Genomic DNA, 7,500 nt, shown 5'->3' on the forward strand with positions numbered 1-7,500 from the left:
AGCATGGTGTAACAATAAATACTACTTTACATGAGAATTAGAAAAACAACAACCTAGAAAAGAGAGAAAAAGAAGTGCAGGAATGTAACTGCTGAAGTGCAAGTTAAGCGCTAGTCAGGTGCCAGTTAGGAGGGGAGGTGCTCTCTGAAGAGTTGGGTCTTCAAAAGCTTCTTGAAGGTAGGAGAACACAAAATGCTTCTTCCTGCGCAGGGTGTGGCGTGCTTCAACATGAAGTCCAAGATGAAACGGTCAGCTGGTCTAGAGGGTATAACTTGACTGATCCGACGGCGTCCCTCGGTTGCGCAGGAGTATGTATGTATGTGTGTAGCCCAACCACGCCACCCCTGCGCAGGAAGAAGCAGGAAGGAGGGGCAGGAAGCTGTTCACTGATGAGGAACATCCCCACCCTGTGACTCTCCCACTGACCCTCCATTCCTCTGCTCCCCCAAAGCAAAACACAACTCCCATTCACCCAGCCAGTCAAGGTCCCTCACAAAAACAAAAAACCAGTTCAGTGCTCAGTGATGGGTGATGGCAGCGTTGGCAATCGCGAGTAGGAAACCGCCACGAAGTGTTTGAAAATCGCTCACCACCGTGATATTGTAGAGAAGCCATGTTTATCCATTTGATGTTCTCTGCCACTGTGTTTTGCGGGGGTTTGCGTGATTAAAGTAGACTTCTGGCCCAGCTCTGTGGTGAGAAACTTCCCTCGTGAGCGGAGCGGGGACGTGTTGACAGACGCGAGCCCAGGACCACAGCTCTTAATTACCCAGGAAGTGACTACATCACTGGTGGCCCAAAAAAAAAGCAGGCGAGCGCTCCTATCCTCTCTTATTGATCGCCACCCTGTGTTGCCGCTTAGAGGGAGAGATCAGAAATTAGAGCCTGGAGGAGTCTTTTCTTTCCCCAGGGAGTCATGGATTATTGCTTAAAGCAGGGCGCTCCGTCATTCAGAGCGGTTGTGACCCTTGGTGGAGGATGGGTGTGGGGGGGGGGAGTGGGGGTGGGAGTGGGGGGGGGGGGGGGGGGGGGGGGGGGGGGGGGAGTCACAGAGTGCAGGAGGGGGGAGACTGTTAATTGGTAATTTGCGATTCAGTTGAACTCCATAGCGGCCAGCCACTCAAGTAAGAAACGATTTGGCCCTCTTTCATCAACCGACCCCTTCGTCCAACCCCAGAACCCCCCCCCCACCCCCCACCCTCCACACACACACACACACACACACCTCGCCTGCCCTCTCTTTTCTTCCTCGCTCTCCCTCTCTTTCCCTCCTTCTCTCGCTCATTTTTGCCCCTAATGGCTGTCTCTCATCCCAGCTTCCCCTTTCCCTCTCCCGTTGTCTCCTGACCCGGGGTTTTAAATCACGGGTGTACGGGTGGTCTGCCTGTCGTCTGCGGTGGCGGTGGTGGCGGCGGCAGCGGCAGCGTTGGCTGCTCGAGCGCTCCTCTTCCCAGGCTAGATTATAATTGCTGGGAGGGTGACCTCCCGTTCCTTTAAAATCACACCATGCACAACGTTTATTTAAGGGGAGCACCAGGGAGAGGAAAAGGCCGGGCCACGTGGCCTTGGCTTGGACATCAAAGCACTCGCTACTCACTGAAAGAAATAGTGAGAGAGAGAGAGAGAGAGAGAGAGAGAGGGAGAGAGAGAGAGAGAGAGAGAGGGAGAGAGAGAGAGAGAGTGTGACAGACAGATAAAAAGAGAACATCAGGTGGCGTATGGCCTCAGAAGAACAAAATAACATGATGAGGCGGTGAGACATTTTTTTGGTGTGAATTTACTTTCATCCGTGTGAATATTGAAATATATTAAATTCAAATAGCATTGAAGTGCAGAGAGGTCACAGAGGACAAGAGTGAAGGCAAATACTGGGAGCTCACATACTCCAACATGCGCAGAGCTCACATACTCCAACATGGTCAGTGCGCACGACAAAAAAAAGTAAGATATTTGTATCCGTCCACCGTCACCATGGGGCTCCTGAGCAGGTGTTGATAGCTGTTAATTCACCATGGCTTCATTCACGGACACGCACTATAGAGAACACAACCATCTTCCCACCGCTGGCCAGGGAGCTGCTCAGCACACTGTCCACAGCTGGCCTGGCTGCCTGGGCACAAACACACACACACACACACACACACACACACACACACAGAGGGAGAGAGGCTGAGCGTGCAGCTGGCTGTGCCTCTGGGTGTGTGTCTGGCTGGCCCTGCTTGTGAAGGGTTAACTGTGCAGTGTGGGAGATGCACCCCTCCTTCCATGACTCCACACCGGTGTTGGTGCCAAGGGCGGATCCCCCCCTCCTCCTCCTCCTCCTCCTCCTCCTCCTCCTCCTCCTCCTCTTCCATCCCTCCCTCCCTCCCTCCTCTGCTCTCCTCTGCAGGGCTCTGCTCCCTGGCGGTCGGCTCTGGCCCGTCGGCCGCAGGCAGCGGAATGTGTGAGAGCCATGTGTCAAATCCCCAGACTGTGGGAAAGTGCTGCTCTCTGTTGAACTCGGCCGCTCGCCCTCCCTCCCTCCCTCCCTCCCTCCCTCCCTTTTCCTCCCTTTTCCTCCCTCCCTCCCTCCCTCGCTCTCCTTCTTTCTCTCTCTCTCTCTCTCTCCCCTCTCTCTCCCTCCCCTGGCGCTCTCCCGGCGACCGGCCTGCCCTGCTCCGGCCCCGCGTCTGCCGCTGTGCACAGGAAGTCGGGGGAGGCTGCCAGGAGCGCGTCGCCTGGAACTACGACTTCCGAAGACCGTTTTCACGCCAATCTCCCCCCTCTCCTCCTCCTCCTCCTCCTCTACCCCCCCCCCCCTCCCCCGCCCCAAACGCACTTGCACTCAGCAGCCTCCACTGGGCTGGGACCAGAAACTGTGCCTGAGAAGAGGCTGGGGAAGGCGCCTGGGAGCGGTGCTGCCTGTTCAAACACACACACACACATTAACACACACAAGCCCAGACTTACAGACGATATCCACAGACTCACTAAAAACTCATACATATGGACATATACACACACATAGAAGTGCACACACACACACACACACACACACACACACACACACACACACACACACACACACAAACACAAGCATAACAATGCAAACACACATAAACATACTCACACAGATTTTCAAGTCATCCATTCTCCTTCACACGGACAAACACACGAGTCGAAAACACATTCTAAAACCAAGAAAAGCTTGTTACACACTAACTTTACTTGTCCTTGTTTTGACTCACTTCACACACCCTTGTCAGAATGTGTGCGGGAGCGAGACGGACACACTCACGAGCTCAGGGGTGAGTCGTTCAGGAGCAATATTTCAGCCCGCCGATCACGCGGGGAACCGTCCACTCCTCTCCACGCTCAGGCGAAACAACACATCCACACACTCGCACACGCACACACACACACACACACACACACACACACACATGGTAGGGGCCAGATGCCACGCAACAGCGTTGACATCATTTCCTGTCAACAGCTGAGAGTGACTACTCCCCGCTTTCCTCCGTGGTCTGCGTGTGGCTTTTTCTCAGACACACATTCAGCAGAAAAGCCCTCAGCTGTGCTGTGCTGTGCTGTGCTGTGCTGTGCTGCGCTGGGCTGCGTGGGGACGGCCCCGTCTGCCTGGCCTAAGATATCACATCTCAGATGTCAGGGCTCGCAGGAGGTGAAGTCCCTCTCTCTCTCTCTCTCTCTCTCTCTCTCTCTCTCTCTTTCTTTCTCTCCTGCTCCCTCCCTCTCTCTCTCTCTCTCTCTCTCTCTCTCTCTCTCTCTCTCTCTCTCTCTCTCTCTCTCTCTCTCTGCCCTCTTGATCCCCAGATGTGCCGAGCGGGCGGATAACGGAGGAGTGTGTCGGCAGCTTTCTCTAAAGCCCACTCCTTCAGCAGAGCTAAAAATACTGCTACACACACACACACACACACACACACACACACACACATACACACACCTGCCATGGGTCAGCCAGACGCGCTATAAACCATGCCTTGTGGACACATGCACTGCTAATGGCCTCAGCAGGCCCTTCTCTCCCAGGCCCTGATAATTCCCCCAGCTGTGTGTGTGTGTGTGTGTGTGTGTGTGTGTGTGTGTGTTTGTGTGTGTGTGTGTGCATGTTGGGGGTGATAAGGGAGAGTGTGTGGAATGGGGTGGGACATCTGACCCTGGGTCAGTCAGAAGAGGCCCTGCCCCGGAACTCTTCCCAGCCCGCCAAGCTCACCAGTGAGTGAAAATATGTGCAGCCAGATAAATGCTGCCGCCACTGAAAAACACTGTGTCCAAAACACAGCTGAACACACTGGTGTATGTGTGAGAACAAGCGAATTTCAGCTGAGAGAAGGTTCTGAGACATTTAGTGCAATGAAACAGAAACAGATCATGTTACGGGTCGTCAATATGAACAAAGCTGCCATTAATGTTCATCTTTGTTTACTCTTTTCTTTTGTTCTTCCAGCGTAAAGTACTCTGTAGTTCTATGTAAATAATACTTACTTACTATTACGTAAGAGAGGAAAACACGCACACAAACACACACACACACACGCACACGCACACACACACACACACACACACACACACACACACACACACAAACACGCACGCACACACACACACACACGCACACACACACACACACACACACACACTCATCTACACCAGATCATTTTTCACTGAAGTGTTTTGGATGCAGCCTGCCCACTCAATCCCTGGCTGCGGTGCCCTTTTCAGTGGCTGACAAACTGGCACGCAAATAATAGAGCCTCTGTGTGATGCTTTCTAAAAGCGCTACAGCCGGCCAGCGGCAGCCAGCCTTTAAGAGCCCACAACACACCCCGGCAGCACTGGCACTTTCCAATCCCACCCCTCCGCCGCCGGCGGCGCGCCTCAACCCTAGTCAGGCCCGCGGCCGGTCTGCCCGACTCCTCCCTGTCCGCCCCCCTGCGTGTGGATAGACTTCCCCGTGCCCCTCAGGATCCGCCCGATATCCTGGAAGGACATAATGCAGACACTCAAGGCACGGGTTCCTTGATCCCAATGGCTGCTGGGGGCTTTCTGAGGCCTGAGCAAGCCGAGGCAAGGGCAGGCCTGTTGTTCTGGATTTTTTTTTATGGCATAATTGCTACTTATGAGGGGCGACGTGCTACAATGGATTAAGTTGAAGGGATGGCCCTCGGAGTGCAAAATACCTGACTGCAGCCCCAAAGGCTAGGGTGGGGAAGGGTGATGGCAGTGGGGAGAGGTTAGGAGTGGGGACCACCGGCTAGTTTTGGCAGCGTACAGAGATTATACCACTCATCCCTCGCCTGCAGTCGTTCTGCCCCCCATTACTGGGCGGGGCAGGTTAGTTAACCTCACCTGAGGGTCACGGGTTGAGGCAGTATGGGGCTCATCTTCCTGGATGACATCCTACAGATCAGAGGAAGGAGAGTGCTAGAGGAAGGGCTGGTTAGAGATCTTCACGGAAGGTATCAGGGCTCTGGTCGTCTGTTTACAGGGTGACAGCATTTAGAGGAAAATGCAATAACAGCTGAGCTGGCCTCCAGACTGTACGAAACAAATGTTCCCTCGAAGCGTTTGGTCTTTTCCTGTCTTGTGCAGACCTGGTGTGCAGGACCTCCAGGGGGAAAGAAGGGAAGGGGGTGAGCGATCGAACTACAAAAGAAAAGACAGTGATTCCAGGTGGCATGGATGGCTTATGGGTCAGTGGTTTGATTTTCATCATGTGATTGAAGTGTAACTGAAGCCTGATTGTTCTCATTCAGATGAGGTTGTTTTAAATGTAATGTAACTGGAGCGACCTTTTCCTCAACAAATACACAGAAAACTACGTTTTCAGTCCAGAGTGGATGCATTGTAAAGCAAATTAAAGTGCCTGTCTGATAAATATGAGATTCTGGCTTCGAATCCCAGCAGCGCTTACTGCTATGGAGAGCATTTATTATGAGAACTCTGAACACTCAAAACAACTGAAACTAAATGTGAAAAAAAGCAAGATAAAGAAGTGATTAGTCTGGCTTCTACCTGGGTTGAGTCTTTACAGTCCTGAGATTGAGATATTGTTGTAGTTCCTGAAGAAAGTACAGCGTTACAAGCTATTAAGTTACAGTATGCCCACCCTAAAAGGCCGTGGCGTGTTAAACCAACCAGGCAACACAAATGTATATATAAATAAATGGTGGCTAATCATGTTCACATACCCTTCTCATTCTTTGTGCTGGTCACATCAACAGGATCCCAGTGGGACCTTTTAGAGAGCATTATGTACTGTCACCTGTGGCATTCCAAGCAACCATTGAAAACTGTGGCTGGCCAAAGACAACAAAGAGATTAGCAAAATGGGAAACTCCTCTCTGAGTCACAGTCGGTCTTGCAAATCAGCACGTTGGCACCAGAGCGAGGAGGTGGGCCGAGGGGCTGAATACCCACCATATGCCCTGCATTGCCCTGGCACTCTCCCACCCACTCCGGCCCCTTGACGGTGCCAGCTCTCCGTTGTGTTTCCCACACTCCCGAGCGCCCCCCCCTCTGCCCACCACCACCACCCCTCTACCCGCCCCTCTCCCCCCCCCCCTCCGCCCACCACCCCTCTACCCGCCCCTCTCTCCCCCCCACCTCCCTCTACCCGCCCCTCTCTCCCCCCCACCTCCCCCACCCCCTGCTCTGGGTCGGGCTGGAGAGTCGAGTGGGCATTCCCACAGGTCGTCAGCAGCGGCAGCCAGGCGTCTCCCAGCAGTGGCGCTCTCCAGCGTCCTGGCGTAATCCCTCCTGGCACCTGGAGCTTGGTCCGGCTCACAGTGCCTGACTGCTGAACAAAGAGAGCCAGGAGGGGGGAGGGGGGAGGGGGAGGGGGGGTGGATGAGGGGATGGCAGGCCGGAGACATGGGGGCCGGACGGCTGCCTGAGAGAGGGGCTCTCCTGCCGCCCCAGTGCCACTGGGCCCCGCGCACAAAGGAGGCAGCCAGAGGCAGGGACATAAATCGCCTCTCCCACGCCATCATGCCGGCCTCTCGTGGGGGTGGACCGTTAGAATGGTGACAACACACTCACACAAACACACATAGACACACACACTGTATCTGCCTTTTCTAAATACTGTATGTCATCAATTTGGTGTCAACATGGTAGTAGATGTATTCTCCCTAGTGTGATGTTTAACGCTTCCTGAAAAACACTTTAAAGCTAATGTTTAGTTACGTGTTAACACTTCTAAGGCTAAACCCACATGCTGAATGCTAATTCTCCATACTGTTTGATAGTCAAATCAAAATTGTGAGTCGCTCATCGATACATCGTATAACTAAGAAGTCTTGGTCGTACACATTATGCAATTGTCACACAAGAAAGTCTAATTTTGTGTTTTTATTGTATGCCCTCACCCACCCAATGGGGTTTGATAACTTGTGAATATATAGTATTTCGTTCCAGCTATATCTAAAGACATCCTGTGTACATGGGAGTTACAGCTACTTCAGAACAAGTGAGAGGAAACAATTTACTAAATGG

Source organism: Clupea harengus, chromosome 10 (genome assembly GCF_900700415.2).
Source record: "Clupea harengus chromosome 10, Ch_v2.0.2, whole genome shotgun sequence".
Lineage (NCBI taxonomy): Eukaryota > Metazoa > Chordata > Actinopteri > Clupeiformes > Clupeidae > Clupea > Clupea harengus.